We start from the raw sequence: 19,916 nt of genomic DNA, 5'->3' as shown, positions 1-19,916 counted from the left end.
GTATAAATATGTTCTATTTTAAATGCATTAAGTGTCCCAAAGACGTTTTTGTACGTTTTTTGTTGTTGTTGTTTTTTACCGCAAGAACATACAGAAGGCTTGGATGCAGCCTCCCAACTGCAATGAACGGGTGAAAAAATTGTAGTAATTACAAAAACGTCCAGCTGGTAGAAGCAGAGTATAAGTGATCAACCAGGGCCATAATGAAAACCAGCTGTTTCCCCACAATTCTAAGCAGATTTGTGAATAATGATGAAATTTAGCTATATTGTAATGCTAATTGCTGCAAAATGGAAACAGAAATATACTTTTTTTTTATGATGAAAGAAGAGACTCTTTCTTTTGGTAGGTTCCATGTTTTTATAGCACCAGAACACAATATTCTGTGGGCCTTGCAAAATTGGCCAAAATCCAGTTAAACAGCCGGGAGTGAAGGGGGCTGTGAAAATGTCTGGGAGTGAATGAGTTAATTGCCTGGACCAGCTGAAATCAACTCAGATAGACTTCATCTCCCTGCAAAACTGAACAAGATAAAGTCTAAAGAATGGACGGATGCTTTCAAATATATTAGAAGGAGCAGAAGCATCAAGATTTCCAGCCAAGGCATGTGAATCAAACAGCAGGAGGGCAGTCGCCAAAGATGATAAGTGCGCAAGTAGTGGAGTGTGATTAATCAGGGACAGCTAAAGCCTAATTGAAGCCCCAATCAATTAGCTCAAGGCTCATTATCTGGCCGACATGCCACCTGGAGAGCACTGAAGCCACTCGTCCGGTGTGGACAGAGCTGTGGGATGGCACACACGCAATGTTGCGCCAATCGCACATTCAGCTGAAAATATGTGACCGAGTATAAGGAATATTCAAATTTGTGTGTAAGCGGGAGAGAATGAAGAGCCTCCAGGCTTCACTTTACATTTACAAGCAGACTACGGATTAAAGCGGCAGTGCAACTCAATTACACCTTGCCGGACCCGCGCTGCCATCGAAAGAGCAAGAAATAAGACGGCAGAATGAAGATGAAGGAGGCTTGAGGGAGCTCAGCCGCAGAGAAAAGGCCGCCGACGACAGACGGTGAAAGGACGGCGAAGGAGAGATTGTCTCGGAGGTGCGAGGGTGCGCGGGGTGGGGGGGTGAGGTGCTTGTACGGATGGATGCGACGCAAACGAAGGTGTTAAGAACAGAAAGCGAGCCGGGGGAAATTGGATTTATCAGAGGCGAGAGGAATGCAATGTCAGACACCTCCCCGGGGGGAAAAGCCGAGACGCTCCGGTGACGACGTGTGACGACTCCGAGCAGCGCAACTGTGCGGAAACCTTGGTGCGAGAGAGCAAAAGCACGCCAAGGTCGAGGCCGACGAGTCAACAAAACACTCCAGTTTACTAATAGAGGGCAAGCTACAGCACTGTTTGGCCTTAATTGCTCAGTGTTGCCAACACGACAGCGACTCAGGCGAGCGTTTTCTCCGTGGAAAATCTTGTACAATGTTGACACAATCCTGTGAAGAGGAGTAGATTTAATTACCTTTTCATGACAAATCCTCAAAAGTAGAATAAACCCTATGTCCCCTAACAGTCGACATGTCCCACAAAACTTCATGTTGATATGTGAAATTGGTGTTCCGGCCATTTTCTTTCTAATTTTCAAGCCATTAATAAAGGAATTTGCCCAAAATGAATGTTTGAAAATTAAAGGGTCAATATCCTGTTCAATTATAGACATGGGGTGTATTTCACAAAGCAGGTTTAACAAAGTGTGAGATGAACCCTGAACAACGAGTTGACATAGCCTCAGATAGGAAACTCTGCGTTTTCGGTTCCAGTCCAGCTGATTCCAGTGAGCTATATCAACTGGACTTCCTACCAGTCTTAAAAGACCGCCTCAATGGAGCCCCGATTCGTCGAGTCACCATGGCAACGGGGAAGCCGAACGCCGCGCCGCCCTCTGTTTCCGAGTTGCTTTCCCCTCCCCCCTTGCAACCGAAAACATTAATGCGATCATATGTCAAATTTGAACATGTGTTTATTTAAAAAAAAAAAAAAAAAAAAGCGACTCCCCAAAGAGGAAGGCGGCGTGGGAGAACATTGTTGCTCGGGTCAATGCGTAAATTTAAATGTAGCCCTTTGTAATCACAATAATATTACAGGGGAAACCTGTTGAATGATTAGCTCATTAATTCATATTTCATTTAGGTGCAATCCTGTGAGGGAGAAGCGCACTTGATTTAATATGAAATAGAAAACACTTAGATGAAATGTAAAAACATTATTCAAACGGGTATAAGAAAAAAAAATGGAGCGCAATCCGGCTCCGATGTGAGCGCATATGATTACGTCGGAATAAGTTGTGCATGTAGATGATGGACTGTGATGGGAAACGGTACCGCTCAAAAAGGCAACTGTGCGGACGTGCCAACATATATTTGCGGTCTGATAACATTCTCGCGACAAATATTTAATTGCCTGCGCAATTAGGCGGCACCTTCATCAATAGTTTCATTGTCAAAATGACATGCCATGTTTGTGACAAAAGTGGACTTTATGCTATAGACTACAGGCGGATTTACGCAAAAAGTCAACGCAGAGGATTTTATGAATGAGGAAATGAATTGTCATGCGGGTACATTGAAAAACTCGAGGTTCGTTGTGAAAAACCTGCTACCGACCAGGTTAGGTTGATACGGTAACTGACCGAGAGCTTAAATGACCTCTTTTCATGAAACAGGCTAGAGTTCTCTCTTATCCTCTGGTTTCAGCTACCTCCCTTTCTGAAACGGAAGACATAGTTTCTCACTTTTCAGGGTTTCTTTACCCAGGTTTTTCAGTAAACATGCTTTGTGAAATACACCCATGGATCCAGACATTCTCGTACCTCGTTATGATAAACATGTCCATTCAATTCTGTGTTTGATTTGGAAAACTTTTTTTTTTTTTTTTTAATTTCCAGGCAGTCCGCCAAGGGAATTCACCTAAAATGCATGCTTGAAAGTGAAACGGCCGAACAACTTCCAAGTCGCTGATGGAGGCCACCTTATACTTTTCAACTAAATTTCATGTTGCGCTGGCATAGGAGTGTCAATTTCCAAGGGGCAAAACAGTGAATTTACCCAAAATGACGACCAATGGTGTATGTGTGAATGGGTGAATGTGAGGCTTAAATTGTAAAGCACTTCGGGCACCATATGGTGTAGTTAAAGGGCCCTACAGAAAAAAAGCAGTCCAGTCCAAAATGAAACCTTCAGACAAATTGATTACTTGAGACTTTTTCGTGTCCTGCCATTATAGAATTGTTTTTTATATATCGCGATGGTCAAAAAGGTGTCAGGGCAATGCACTCAACTTCTCTAAATGGCCCAACTGTTCACAGTCCAATTGCTGTTGTAGGCGTCAGTAGTGTTGTTTTCAAACTATTGCCAAGTGTCAAAAAAACAAAAAACAAAAGAAAAACAAAACAAAAAACAAGAAGAACTCTTGCAAACACCACCAAAGCTAACATCTAAACAACAGTCTGGCAAACTTATGGCTGTTCATGGCGAATCATCCACAAATGTTTTACATCGACACAGCAAGAGATTTTGATAGATTAGCCTAACATGAAGTCAATATTCAATGAGGCCAACCAGGTCAAAGACTAAATAAATAAGGCATAGCCGCGCCCTTTTGCTGGGAGAGCACGGCTTCAGCTAGCCGTTACTCCAAAGTCCAGAGGGTGAATTTTAATCGGGCGAAGACGTGCAAAGTGCTTAACGAGGCTTTCATTCACTGCAATGTTTAGAACAGCTCGGGGTATTGTCGATGCAGATAAATTCTGCTGAGGTCCAAGTGATAAAAACTTCTCCAATAGGGGTTCAACATTGACAAAGGGGAGTAGAAGGTTTATTTGTATCTTTACATAAACTTATACAGTGGAACCTCAGGTTACAAAAACTTAATTCGTTCTGTGACCCCATTTGTAACCCGAAACGTTGGTCAATTGAGTATAAGTTTTCCCACTGAAATGAATTGGAAACTAGCATGAAAGTCAGCTCATGTCCTGTGGCAAAAATATACATTGATAAATATTTAACAGCAGATCAAGTGCCTTATGGTGACTCTCATTGACACATGACATTTATTCCTTGCTGGAAAAGTTCAAGCAATAATCACAGAAAAAAAACTGTCAGTCTATCAGTTACAAATGAAAGGGCGAGCATAATTGCTGAAGTCCTAGTGGGTATTTTTTTATTTTTAAAGAAGTGACCTTCTCACATCACCTGGCATCTATCGCCTTCAACCCCCTCCTCCTCGCGTCTGTTAATGAGCAGAGTTCCAATTGCGAGTCCATCACAGAGACTCATTACAGGAAGGCCGGCCAGGCTGCGTTTTAATAAACAGACCAAGACGGCGAGTTTCTACGTAAACATGCTCAACCTTGAGGAGACCAAATTATTTTGGCCCAAATAAATCAAGAGTTCACAGACCGTAAACTCCAAGATGGGAAAATAACAATAGATAAACCAGCAAGATCTTAAAAAAAAGAACAAAAAATCTGCTAATATTCACACTTTTTTTTTAGTTTTTTTAGTATACTTTATTCCTGTAAACTAATGTATTTAATATATATATATATATATATATATATATATATATATATATATATATATATATATATATATATATATATATTTTAGGAGGAGGAGAAATTCTGAAATTAAAATATACAACAAATTCAATAAATGTGTTTGTGTGTGTGTGTGTTTTTTTTAAATGAGATTAAAACTTTATTTTGACAAATTATGACTTAATTTCTGGTAAAACGTAAATGACAAAAATGACTTATTTTGTCTCCCTTTTTCTTGTCCATTTTGATTTTTTTTTTTTTTTTGAAAGACTGATTTTTTTTCTAAAATGATGTTATTCCTGTAAAATTATTGACCTCTCTTTCAAAATAATGATTTCTTTTAAAATTATTTTTTTTCTTATTTTTTTTTGGTGTACGTATTTATTTTCTTGTATATCTTTTTCCTTTCGAAAATAATTGTTTAAAATGTTTTGTGTATTTTTTTTTCCCTTAAAATTTTATTTTTTATTTGCTGTGTCACCAGAATTACTACTTATTATTTTTCCCATACTATAAAAAAAAACCTATTGTAATATGACTTAAATTATGTAAAAATAGTAACTTAAGTTTCTTCACATTATGTATTTTTAAATAAAATTAAAACTTTGTCCTGTAAAATTATATATAGAATATAGCTAAGTTTCATCATGATTCACAAATCTGTTTAAAACTGTGGGGAAAAACAGCTTGTTGCAACATGGCCCTTGTTGATCTCTTATACTCTGCTGCCAGCTGCTGGCCGTTTTTGTAATAACTACCATTGCTTCAACAGTTCTCTTCAGTTCAGAGGCTTATCGAAGCCTTCTGTATCCTCTATTATTAAAAAAAAAGAATAAATACGTCTTTGGGACACTGTTAATATTTAAAATAGAACATATTTATACTTTATTTGGAGCAAATGAGTTAATGATGTTATAAGGACGTTAATCCTTGTCATATCTATTTGTATTACCAATACAGTATTTGAATTTGTGCCGTATTTAACACGTTTATGTCGGTCTATGATTTAATAATAATAATAATAATAATAATAATAATAATAATAATAATAATAATAAATACACTGTAACTTTGATTTGTGTGTAAAATAATGATATCCAGGACGATTCCCCGTACAAGTTGCACTGCTCATCTAAGGACTGCTTGTGAATTTATAAATGTATGTTTTGATTGTAGCCAGCTGATTAATTGGTCCGACATTACAAATTATTTTTTACTTTACAAGATCATCTCGCGGGCCGGATTAAGCACCTTTTGCGGGCCTGATCCGGCCCACGGGCCTTATGTTTGACACCTCTGGTGTAGACAATAACGATTCCCCCATTTGACTGATTCAATTTTCAAAACCTAATGAAACAGAATGGCATGATATGTACTTTTCAAAAAGAAAAACACTTTTTTGTTTCTTTACTTTATTTGTCTTTTATTAAACCAACAAATGTGTCTGACCCTATATATATATATATATATATATATATATATATATATATATATATATATATATATATATATATATATCTCATTTTTCCCCCACTCACGTTTTATATTCTTGTTTCATTTTCGAGTAATATTTTTTTACTTTATTTCTTGCACAATTAACATAACATTTGTATTACTTGGAACAAATTCTGTATAGTATTCCACTTTTATTCTTGTAACAATTTTTTTTCATGATGTAGCTAACATTTTTAGCCAGATTACATATAAGAGAAGAGCGCATGCACTCGGCCCTGATGCTCACAGTCCTGTGGTCGCACTGCGTGCAATAAGTCGCGCTTCATTAAAGCCAAATTTCATCCGCACCACGTTTACAAGCGCGGATGCGGTTTGAACCGCCGGGGAAATACAATTCCATTCCGTTTGGAGGTTATCTTAATATACGAGCTTGTCTCCGCCACACTGCACGGCAGTTACGAGGCGGCCAAACACCCGCAGCATGGCAATATCACTCGGGCGCCTTTTCAGCACACAAAGCAATTAGCAGACTGACTGTGTGCGTGTGTATGTGAGTGTTTTCCTCCACTAATATCAGCATCCGATGTTATTAGCACACTGTTCACTGTGGATTACTGTTTGTTTGTTTGTGCCTCGCTCCCCTAATCGCTATGACAATCCTCGAGCAAAGGGATGAAGTGCCACAAAATGGCGTCTGCAAGCAGGTACAGTATCACCTCTAAATCAGTCAAGACTTTTTTATTTAAAAAAAAAAATGTATAACTCACTCGGTTGTGACAAATGGAGTCCGATCGAGACTGATCTCCCCGCTTTGGCTCGCTATCTGTCGTCGCTTCTGTGACGCCCGATCGCTCTTCACGCCGCTATCCGTCCGCCCCCGAGGCCCGAGCACCCTTCACCTGTCAAATACGAGAGGATGACTGGGGTTAGCGTGACGGATGTGTGGGCCGCGTATCTGTAATAGTCTCTCACTCTGAGGATGACAAATAGACTTGAAATTGTAACATTTAGTATGTGGGCAAGACTATTGAGAGTACTTTTTGTAATATTGCTACTCCATTGACTTAAGTCTAATTCCTTCTGTGCACAAGATAGTAAATTTGCTCATATAGTGGTGCCTTGACTTCAGTGTTTAATTTGTTCAATAATCAATCTGGTCACTAAAAAGATATAAATTATCTTTCACGTTTTATTGCCCTAAATCTGTACTATTGATGTGCTTTTTCTCATGGGTGCTTTGGCCACCAGGGAAACATATACTGTAACACAGACATTATTACATTGTCTATCTACATGTGTTGCTGTAGCGTTTGTGTTCTGCTACTGGGACATAATTTTGTTGTGTTTATTGCTATAAAAGAATGTGCTTTCAATTGGATATTCTTTCTTATTGCTTGCACTACTACCAATCGGGGCAATAAGGTATTCTGTTTAATTACACCAGTAAAGGAAGGTATCAGCTCAAGAACTGTTGATTTGGTCTTGAATTGAGTGTGGGCAAACTACAGTATATACTGTAGTTTGCCCACACTCAACCTGGACCCCAAATACCTGGACCTGGAACACAAATAGACACTCTATTAGTAGCGAAGCAGGAGTCTTTGACCTTTAACAACAGTGAAATGTCATTGCTTCATCCTCATTGCCAAAAAAAAAAAAGTGAATAATGTTTTTAAGAAATGCATGACAGACCCTTCGACCTTTTGAAAATCTCATCAGTTCATCCTTTTAAAATTTAGTTTTAAAAATATTAATGCACTCATATATTTAGACAATACTTTACGACGTGAACAAATAAAACCTAGGGTGCATTATTAGCAAAGTGGAACCTCAGTTAATAAACGACAGACTTGAGGAAAAATATTTTCTCGCAATGCGTAACACTCAAACTCTAAATTAGCCCTCTGCAAAAGTCGAGAGGTACTGAAAAATGCTACCGACAGTGATATTTCGAGCTGCACAATGTCATTTGACCATTGCCATCGTGATGCATGTGCGCTCAATACTATACTAAGATGTACCTTAGCACCCGGACACTCCTAATTACGACTGAATTCTGTTCATGGGCTTGAAGCAACAAAATACACAGGGCAGCTGATGTCATCTTTACTCGTAAAACCGAACACTGAAGGCAGATAATAAGTTGTAAAAGACAGGACATTCGGGCAGTAGGCGGGGTACACCATGAACTGGTCGCCAGCCAATCGCAGGTAGATGACAATTATTATTATTATTATTATTATTATTATTATTATTATTATTATTTTATTATTTTTTATTTAAAAAAATGTCAAATTTGAGATCATCCTCCCTCCCTACCCCAAAAAATCAAACTCTTCTTCCTCCTCCTCTTCCTTTACAAGGAGACAGGGGGCTCGTCACGCCGCCAGCCCAGTGCCTCAAGTGAATGATGGGGAGGTGAGGCGAGGAGCAGGGAGGCAGCGACAGGCTTGTACAGCATGCAAAGCAAGGCCAGCGAGCGTGCACACACATGGACACGCACGCACACACAAAAGACAGACACGTTGACTACCAAATTCACATTCTGTCTAGTGTGAGGAAGGTCAGACAGACAAAGACAGACAGACAGACAGTTAACAAAGCATTGGTCCAAAAAATGATACATTGATAGTGCTGCATAATCCATTCTATATCATGTGAGTTCATTTAATAGGGATAAGAATCACAGAGTAACCAATACAGAGATTGTATCATGGTACAGACATGGTGTGATAATCGCTATTTGGGGGGAAATGTACATCCACCACATCACAATATCCAATAAAGATGGTAAACAGAGTCAAACACAATCCGATGCTTTTTAACAATACCAAAAATATTACAAAATGGCAGTTAGATGATAATTGATAATTGGAAGATAAAGCATCACAGTGGTGGGAAATCGCAGCATAGCTCACGATACAATATAATCATAATCATAATATTGTTTGTACATTTTTAGACTAACTTATAATAATGATTAATTATTATTAAAAAATAAGTAACTATATTAAATATGGTAGCACTTTGAGTTCACATTGTATCTGGATTGGGGCTGTTTGTTTCTTATTGCAATTTTTGGATTTGATACTGTATCATTGGAGCCTTACAATACAGTGATTGAAAAATAAAACATGTACCATACATTGTGGTGGGAGAACAGTGACTCATGACACCTAACAATACTAATAGTAATGTATCCTGCTCGAGTGATACATTAACCCACTATACATTTTTAACCTAACGCACAAGGAGACAAACACATAGCATCTTTGGAAAGGCAGTACATCACACGAAGGCTTGCTCATTGTTACCAGCTGGCCAAGTCGCTATTGACTTGACGTGCACGATAACACTAAACAAAACACACAGCAACTAGTCGGCTGGCGTGCGATTCGTCACTTCATCACACGGCCTTATGTCGTGTGACATCATCAGCAAAAGTACTGAGCATTCCACCAGTAATCAACTTCTTTTTGCATATGTATGAACATTCAAATTAAAAATTATTATTTCTATTTCAATTATTTCCTGTAGATGAGCAAAGGTTTACTACTTTTGCACAACTGATTGTAATTCTGTACTACAAGATTTGGTACTGATCCAGACTAAGTAAACACAAAGGCCAGTATCATCAATACCACTATTTGCTTTTATCCTAAATGAGTTTTCTGTATTATTATTTTATTGTAATTTTTTTGCCATTAGATTATTAATCAGTTAAACCAAAAGAAATATTCTGGGCATTTTTATTGCAAAATATAAAATGCTAACAACAGAACAGTAAAAAAAACAAAAAACAAAACAAAAAAAACCTTATCGTGACTGAATTTTTTTTCTTAAATATACAAAGTGTATGAACTATCCCTCATTAACAAATTAAAATAAAAATAGTTTTTAAAATTGCCTTGCAAAAACTACAGTTAAATATTTCTTTTAATTGCACTTTTCTCCCCTAAGTTTTTAACAATTGGAAAAATGTCATATTACTAGGCTCTCACTGAGAGCCTCTTACCCCGGGTTTTCACCGGATGCGGTTGCGGTGCGGTTGCGGTGCGGTTGCTGTGCGGTTGCGGTGCGGTGCGTCTTGACTGCGTGCTCCGGACGGGTCAATATTTTTGTCAATCCACACCGGCTCCGCACAGCTGCGGTCCGGCAGCTCCGTCGCCGCCCACTTCCCAACGTGTCTCGCGGGACCGCGCGCGCGCGATCATGTGGCATTTCACAACGACAAACATACAGAAAGTCTGCTCAACAGAGAAGCAGAAAGATATGAGATTCCATGCAGCATCCTTTTTTTGGTTGTCCTTGTAAAGTATATTAATAACGAGAGTCGGGTCAGTGCGGGTCCACTCTTTATTTCTGTCTTCCCCGTCCGGCTGCCGCTCAGTACGGCAAGCGAGACGGGCACAACAAGCAATCGCGAACATCAAACTCACAATACATTACAGTCCTTATAAAAAGGATGTGCCGTGTCATATATTATTTTGTGGTTTTCCACCTCCAATATAAACCTCTCCTCGTCCATGTTCGCTGGTGTCTAAACCGTGAATGAGCACATGGCCCGGCGACGCCCACGTCACGTTTTGCTGAAAAACTTGCGAAATAGGAGCTGGCGAGTGTTTTATTCTGAAAGGTAACCGGAAATTTATTTTGAAACTGCCTCGGTCTTCCTGTCCCGCTCGATGTGTTTTGTGCTAGCTTGCCATTTGCCGGAGGCCTACCGCTGCGGTGTCCGGCAAAAATAGAAAATAGGTCTATCCTTGCGGAAGGCTTGCGGCACGCCGTGTAAACTGCACCATTCGAATGAATGGAATCTAATTGCTTGCGTCGCCGGACCGCACCGCAACCGCACCGCAACCGCACCGCAACCGGTGAAAACCCGGGGTTAGTGTGTTTTTCCTATGTCTCGCGGTGCCTGGTTAACGAGGGGGGCGTGTCCCCTTGCGATGCACCTGTGGTGCATCAACCATTAAGACTACAAGAGGACTGGGATTCCAAGCTTCCACTGTCGGATTGTTAATCCGCTTGCTCACAGCCACGTGTTATTCCTTGTTATTGTCCTCACTACTAGTTCTATTCTAAAGTTCTCGTTCTGGGTATACGTTTCCAACAGTATATGGCCCGTCTCTCCACGGCCTTGCGTCCCGTAGGTAGAGGGCCGGCAAATACCAGATTTCATGCCCAAGGAGGCTCCAGTGTAGTATTATGGGGTATATGCCACGGAAGAGGCGGGACGTGATTTTGCATATCAGTTTGTTTACGGTCCGGGTTGCGAACGCGCAACTGAAGGGCACAAAGTCGGAAGCACAAGTATTTTTGATGCAGCCCACACGTCGCAAACCAAACCTGAAACAAACTGATGTGCAAAAGCAGTCCCGCCTCTTCCGTGGCATATAGCCCATTGGTTGGTTTTCACAGAGGATAAGATAATAAACGGGGAAGAATTTTGTCCCTCACCTTAAAGCAAGGACATCCGAGAAACATAAATGGTTAGCTGGCTGTCCAAAGTTAGCAAATTATATTGTTGGTTGAAACTTTTTGGGAGTTTACATGTTCTTCCCGTGCCCGCATGGGTCTTCTCCGGGTACTCCGGTCTCCTCCCACATCCCAAAGACATGCATGGCAGGTTAATTAGGCGCTCCGAATTGTCCCTAGGTGTGCTTGTGTGTTTGGATGGTTGTTTGTCTCTGTGTGCCCTGCAATTGGCTGGCAACCAGTCCAGGGTGTACCCCGCCTACTGCCCGAAGCCAGCTGGGATAGGCTCCAGCACCCCTGCGACCCTAGTGAGGACAAGCGGTTCAGAAAATGAATGGATGAAGCTTTTTGCGGCTCGTCTGCGATGTCATTTTTTTCCTCTCCCGGATTGAGCCCACTTCATGGGCATGAGCCAGTTCCGAATACTCTAAATTCCAATGTATTTGCAAATTTGTGGGCATGTGATTTTTGTCATTTCATTCACCACGGAGCTGGTTACATTACAGTGTTTGCATATCAACCTGGGTCAGTCGTGAATATTTCTGCTTTAATTTTATAGCTACAAAGTGGTATAAAACAATAATTAAATAATATTTAATATTAAAATTAATAAAAATAATAATAATTCAGCTCGCGCCAAGGTCACCGCTCGTCACTGGTATATGTAAGTCTTGCTCTTTTTGTTCCCACCTTTGAGTGGCGCGTTTTATATAGCTCTAGTGTTTGAGTCGGTTTCTTGTCTTTGCGGTTTGCAGCCTTCGGTTATTTTTGTTAACCTTTTTGTCGAGGTTTTTGACCAGCACTTTGTGTTTGTATTCACGTGTTTTGTTGAATAAACCACTCGCATCTTCCCTCTGTGTTCTGTGATTTTGGGATCCACTCTCCGGTCATATCGGAAACCGAACATAAAATGCTCACTCCACGTACTGTAAATGTCAGCTGGCTGCCACCCACTGACCCAAATAAAGATAATCTGCATAGAAAATGAACGGATTGAAAGCATGACTCTGCTTCAGTGCATTTAAAAGAAAGCTTTCTAAGATTAAACAAAAAGCCTAAAGAAGTGAGTCCACAGAAATATTTGCTTATTATAGTATTTGATGAAACTGCATATCAATACCAATACGAAATCAATATTTGGATAGATCCGCCTGTAACCACTCTGAAGCACATTCATTCTGCATTATTTGAGTAACTGCTGATGCATCACCCTTGTGGCGATGGTCTTTTCGGCATCCGCTAGCTGCCCCCCCCCGTGGTGCTGGTCACCCTCCCGACGCCCTCGGGTGCTGGGCTGCGCACCACCAGGCTGGCCTTTAGTGACATTTGTCGTGTTATCCAGTGTAAGCAAACAACCGTGCTTGTGTATGTGTGTGCCTTTTGACCTCCGTTCAGCAGGAATAATGAGGAAAAGCAGCACTCTCAGAAAGAGACTCCTCGAAGGCCAAACATGGATTCATATGAAGATGTCTACATCTGTCTTGAATTTTTGTAGAAAAATCATATGAATCCATGTTTGGCCTTCAAGGAGTCTCTATACATACATCGAATACCCGCCTATCTGAGGTTCACGAGTCACAAATTCACTTATACATGTTTTTTTGTGTGTGTGGGTGTGTGTGAATATACTTTTTATCCTCTGTGAAAAGCAACCAATAACAATAACAACTAGAAAATGCCATTTCTGGGGAAATGGCGTGTGAAGGCTGGAAAGCTGAATGAAAACCTATGGAATGCTGTTGAATGATGTTGAACGATATTGAATGATGTTGAATGATATAAAATGACCTGGAATGAGCTGAACATGCTAAAGTTGGAATGGCTTGAATTCATCCAGAAATCTAGAAGCAGTTGAAGGAAGAAAAATAGCACAAAGGTAGAAATAAATTAGCAACAAACAAAGAAACAAGAAAACAAGGAAGAAATCAAGTAAGCAATGGAGGAAGGAGCAAGTAATAGAGTAAGCAATGGAGTAAAGTGAGAAAAATTAAGTAAGCAATGAAGTAAGTAGCATAAAATCGAGTAGTAATGGTGTAAGGAGTGACGAATTAAATAAGCAATGGGGTAAAGATTGAGGAATCGAGTCAAGAATGAAGTAAGGTTGGCTCTGCTGAAATCAGGTAACATTAGCATTAGCATGCTAACTTAGCATTAGCATGCTAACTTGACATTAGCATTAGCATGCTAACTTAATAGCATGTCACACTCTTTACCATCCTTAGGCATTATAAAAATAACGTGTTGCATAAAGAAGGTCATTTCTGTTATTTTTCTGTTGAACAAAATATGAGCACATCCTTTGTATGCAAATTGTGCAGATGTGTATCTTGGTCCTTCTACACAGACACGTTTTATTTAGACAATGCCACACTCGTTATCATATGTAGACATTACAAAAATAATGTTTTGCATAAACAATGTAATTTCTGTTGTTTACTTTTCTATATAATGAAAAATGAACACAGCAACTATCCAACAGAAGCAAGTGTATCTTGACGGTTTTCCACACATTTTAATTTGAAATTATAACCATAGTTTCTGTTCCTTATTTTTCTGCAGAACTAAAAATGAACACAGAGGCTTTTTACGCTAAGCAAGCACCTCGAGCCAAAGTTCCTCCTGTGGAGAGTGATGAGAGTGCTCTCAGTGATAGTGATGGCAGCGATGAAGAGTACACTCCTAATAAACCAGCTGAAAGTGAGTTTGTGTCTAGTTTGAGCTTGTTTGACATCTATGGATGTAACTATATGTACACGCTGAAAAGATAAAAATGTTTGGTCTTTTCTAAAGTGATTTGTTTTCTACACCAGGTGATGAGAGCAGCAGCAGCGAGTATACAGAGGACAGGAGCAGCAGTGAGGAAGATGCTGATGGGCCACCTCCAACCACCAGTGCTGCACCTGCAAGAGCTACTACAGCTAAAAGAAATAGAACACAGATACCTTGGAGGACTGTAAAACTGTGAGACTGGCCAGTTGTGGAACATGCATGGCAACGTTGCAAACTCCCAAACTGTAAGGGGCAGTCCGTTTTCACATGTGCCAAATGTGATGTACATCTGTGCTTAAACAAAAACAATAATTGATTTTTTGTATTTCACAAGTGTTGAAAACAGATGGATCAATAAAAGCATGTCCAGACCTGAGATGGGAACATGTGCCTTTTTTGCTATTTGTTTTACCTTAGTTGACTGTTGTTGTGAATCGGCATCATACCTAAATGTATGCCTATTTTATGTGCTATATTCAAATGAACACTTTTAACTTAATTTAGCATCTATTTGAAAGTAAAAACACACACACACAATTTTTTTTTAATCCTTGGAAAAAAAAATTGTCAATGAAGGGTTTTAAAATACATGGGAAAAATCGGGTACAAAATCAGAAATTGTGAATTTTGGAGCTGAAAAGCTGGAAGAGCTCATGGCGTGAATTGGTGGAATATATTGAAGTTGGAATGAATCAATCAATCGGATGAAAAATGTGGAAGTAAATGTGAAATGTAGAATTTCCCAATAAGAATACATGGGGAAAAATCGGGTACGAAATCGGGAATTGTGGGTAATCCGCAAATTTTTGGACTGAGAAAAATGGAAGCGGTCGTCGCGTGAATTTTTGGAATACGTTTGAACGGTGAGAATCGGTTGAAAAATGTGGAAGAAGTAGCGCGTCGAAAAAGCATGAGGAATAAAATATAAAGTTGAAGGTGTAGAATAACACAAGTGCCTCCAGCCTTCACACAATAATACTACAGATGACTGAGTCACTTACTATAAGTTGACTGGAACTCTTCATTTGGCTGCTTCACTGTATTCTACTGTGTCTCAGGAGCCAAAAGTAGCTGCAATGAACACAGACTCATTAAACCTTTAAATCCAGACTATAAGGTTTCTCATATCGTTTGCCATTTTAATTGATGTGTTCTGTTCTGTTTTGTTTTTGTTTGTATTGCTTGTTTGATTTGAGTTTAATTGTGTTTCTTTAAACTCTTATCTCGAGGCATCACCGTAATAATTGTTTAATCAGGGTTGGTAATGGGAGTTGCAGTGAGTCTCTTTCACATGTGCACATACAGTTAGGCTCAAAAATATTTGGACGGTGACACAAGTTTTGTTATTTTAGCTGTCCATCCTAGATACAATCATATAATCAATATACAATTAAAGTGCAGACTTTCTGCTTTAATTTGAGAGTATTGACATCCAAATTGGAGCAAGGGTTTAGGAATTACAGCTCTTTAAAATGTAGTTGTCTCTTTTTCAGGGGACCAAAAGTAATTGGACAATTGACTCAGAAGGCTGCAAAAAAATAAAAACATGGGCACTTCCCTCATTGAATAATGATATGTTAACAGCATTCTTTGGACAGATGAGACTAAGATCAACCTGTACGAGAATGATGAGAAGAATTGGAACAGCTCATGATCCAAAGCACACCACATCTTCTGTAAACATGGTGGTGTTAGTGTGATGGCATGTGCATGCATGGCTTTCAATGGCACTTGCTCACTTGTGTTTTTCGATGATATGGCAAAAGACAGAAGCAGCCCGATGAATTCTGAAGTGTATCGGGATATCATTTCTGCTCGGATTCAGCCAAACGCAGCAAAGTGGATTGGACGGTGCTTCATAGTAGAGATGGACAATAATCCAAAACATACTGCAAAAGCAACCCAGGAGTTTTTGAAAGCAAAGAAGTGGAATATTCTTTAATGGTGGAGTTCATCACTCGAATCGAGCATGCATTTGACTTTCTCACGGCAAAACTTAAGGCAGAAAGACGTTCAAAGATACAACAAGTGAAGACAGCTGCACTAAAGCATCACAAAAGAGGAAAGCCAGCGTTTGGTGATGTCCATGGCTTCCAGACTTCAGGCACTCATTGCCTGCAAACCATTCTCAACAAAAGATTGAAAAGTACCATTTTACTTTCTGTATATGTATCCAATTATTTTTGAGCCCCTGGAATAAGGAGCATTTGCATAAAACAGCTACAATTCCTACATGCTTAATCATATATTTTTGTTCAACATCTTGAATTAAAGCTTCAAGTCTGCACTTCAATTCCATTGTAGTTGTTTCCTTTTAAATCCAATGTGGTGGTATGCAGAGCCCAAATCATGAAAATTGTGTCACTGTCCAAATATTTCTGGGCCTAACTGTACATGCACACTTCTAGTGCATTAAGAAAAAAAATAAAATAAAAAAATAAAATACTCTGCACGCCATTTATGTTTAATGGCAATGTCAGATGAGTTTGAAATGATACCGAAGTAGTTTGGGTTGATAGTTTATTGTATAATTATGGTTGCAATTATAACCATTTTGAGGGGGCGTCAATTACCCGCTATTTGCGACAGCGCTCGGTCCCTGTCCCCCACTTACTGTATTCGTCCTCCAACAATGATTTTGTCTTTGTTGATCTCGTTGCAGTTGATCGTCTCAATGACGCTTTCGCTGGGGCCGCCGGTTCCCCTGAGGCCAATTTCGCCGCCGCAAATTAAACTGTCATAACGGCCATAACGACAATTAATGAGCAGGATCAGGCGCTGGAATCTGCATGGGTGAGCACCTTCGGGCTCTCAAGCAGAGAGCAGGAGCGTGTGATTTTCATGATCAATTCAGCCTTTTTGTAACACTGTAGTGAATGAAGCTGCCTCACAGCAACAAAGACGCGTACGTTAGGTTCAATGACACCACATTTTATTTGATGTTTACAAAAAGGCGAAACCATTGGGAGACTAAAATGCTATTCTCTGTTCATTAAAAATATTGATTCATTGGAAACTCAAAATTGTAATCGATTCACTTGCTCACAATTTGTTTCATCAAAGATTCAAACTTGTCTTTGTTAACAAAAATTTAACACTCCTGTTGTCTTTATAATCAAACAACATTTTGTTGTTGTTTTATGTTACAAAAATTTATTTGCTAGGTTAAAAATGTGTAGGAGTGTATCGGCTCATTGAAAAATAAACAGCGTCTTTGATAAACTTTACATTGTCTTTGAAGTTGACAAAAACATACATTAAGTGCCCGTGGTCGGGCGGGGGTAGCTCTGTAGTTTTTCCTCTGGTCTCTTGATATCTCGCTAATTTGTTGGAATTTAGAGGCTTCCGGGGTTGGCGTAAGACTTTGATTTTGTAACCATGGGGAAGGCAGGAAGTGTTTGGTCGGTGCTGGATTTCACTTTGATTTATCTTTCTTTTCTCTTTATTTTTTCTGACCTTTTCTCTGGTCTCCTGACCATTTGAACCTCACGACTCTGGCAAGACTCTGAAGTACCTGGTTAAGGCAAAGGGTAATGGGATATTTATAAGGTTTTAGGTGAATTCATGAGTATAAATTTATACGTATTTGCATGCACACGCACGCGCACGCACGTACACATACACACACAAAAAAAAAAAAAAAAAGAGCAATGATGATAAGACGTTGAATTGGTAAGACTACCGAATGAACAATTCTGAGCTCTTTAAAAAAACAAAAAACAAAAAACAAAAAACAAAACAAAACATACATTAAGTGTGTTGAAAACTCTTTGATATTACCATAAATATTAGGGGTGTGAATTGCCTAGTACCTAGTATCACAGGTCACGATTCGATTCGATACCGATTAATCCCGATACGAATTTAGAAGTCGATTGTTGCGATTTTTTTTTCATTCAAATTTAGAAAATACTAATCAGTAAGCTTGTAGAGTGTAAGATCTATATGAAAATGTATTATTTATTTATCTGAAATTTCAGTCTTATAGAGGTTGTAATCTGTTTAATGTTTGAACAGCATTAAAATAAAATATTAAGGCTTAATGTTCCGTTCATATAACATTCTTCCATGCTCAAGGTGTGAATCCTAACCCGAAGTCAGACGTTTTGTTGAATATTTTTCCATTAAAAATGGAAGTTTAAAAATCGATTCACACACAAAAAAAAAAAAAAAAAAAAAAAAAGAGGCAATGATGATAAGACGTTGAATCGGTAAGACTACCGAATGAACAATTCTGAGCTCTTAAAAAAAAAAATCGTTTTTTTTTTTTATTGAATCGATTCGAGAATCGCGTGATGTAGTATCGCGATATATCGCCGAATCGATTTTTTTTAACACCCCTAATAAATATGCACATTTCATCTTTGTTGGACATTTTAAAGATGTATTCAAGGATTAAGAGTAGAAGCCAAGATGGATGTCCTCTTGCAGCTCTCAGCTATTTTTAAAATACGCGGTGAACTCGGTGGAGCCACAACGATGAATGGCGGAGTCTGAAGCGCAGCGGATTCGCGCTACAAACACTCGAAGTGCGCATGTGCAGCTAGAAACGAGCACACACAACGTCGTTACGGCAGATTGGTTGACAGGATTGAGCAACAATCATTAAGATGATCCACTCGGAAGACACAGACACAAAAAAATCCTTGAATACGCCTTTAACAAAAAAAAAAATCTTATTGTTAATCAAAGACTACATTGTTGCATATGTTTGGCAATAACACTTGGTTGCTGAAGATGCCCAACTGGTCCTTGATGTCTACATAAAAATTAACGTTATATTCATTAAAGACTCAAAATTGTCTTTGATGTTCACCAAAAAATTAATTCAGGCTTTTTAAATATTGCATTCTTGCTGTATGTTTGGTTAATAAAGGGCTAAAAAAATTATCATTTGCTTAATCAAAGACACTAAATTGTTTTTAATGTTTATAAAACATATGTTGGATATGTTGAGGAGTAAACTATATTTTATGCTTTCAAAAGTCGTAGTTGATTCTTTAAAAACACAACATTGTCTTTTTATGTTTTCAACAGCATGCGCATTGATTCTCGCTTCTCTGTAACGGATGAAAATCTGCCTTTTTCTTCCAGTTAAGACGTACGACACCACTGCTGACCGTAATAAGTTGAGCGTTAGCTGGAATGGTGATTAACGTGAGATGTACTGTACTGCTAAATGGCCCAATAGAACACGGCGAAGAAACGCTCTGATCTGGGGATTTAATTAAGTTTCCTCAGGAGGCAAAAATGGCTCCCACTGAAAATTAATGACTTCCTTTTATGGCACAACGTGCATGTGTGGGAGAAGCTTGCCCAAGTGAGTCCTTGTGAAGACGAATAGTATAAGTGCATTTCATAACTCATCACTGGATGAAGTCAACATTGCGTGAGCGACAGAGGTACTAGTAAGTCACAAGTCGCAAGTAAGTCTCAAGTCTTAACCATTAAGTTTCAAGCAAGTCCCAGGTTACTCTTGAAAAGAAAAAAAATACATGGTACTGTAAGTCATTTCAAGTTGCCACTAAATTTTGAGTCGAGTCAAGTGATCAAGTCAGCATAAAGTCTTGCTCAGTTCACAATTTATAGTGGAATAATAATTAAATGCTGTTTTACTG

Source organism: Festucalex cinctus, chromosome 1 (assembly GCF_051991245.1).
Source record: "Festucalex cinctus isolate MCC-2025b chromosome 1, RoL_Fcin_1.0, whole genome shotgun sequence".
In the NCBI taxonomy this organism is placed as follows: Eukaryota; Metazoa; Chordata; class Actinopteri; order Syngnathiformes; family Syngnathidae; genus Festucalex; species Festucalex cinctus.
Note: the sequence above shows the minus strand (reverse complement) of the source record.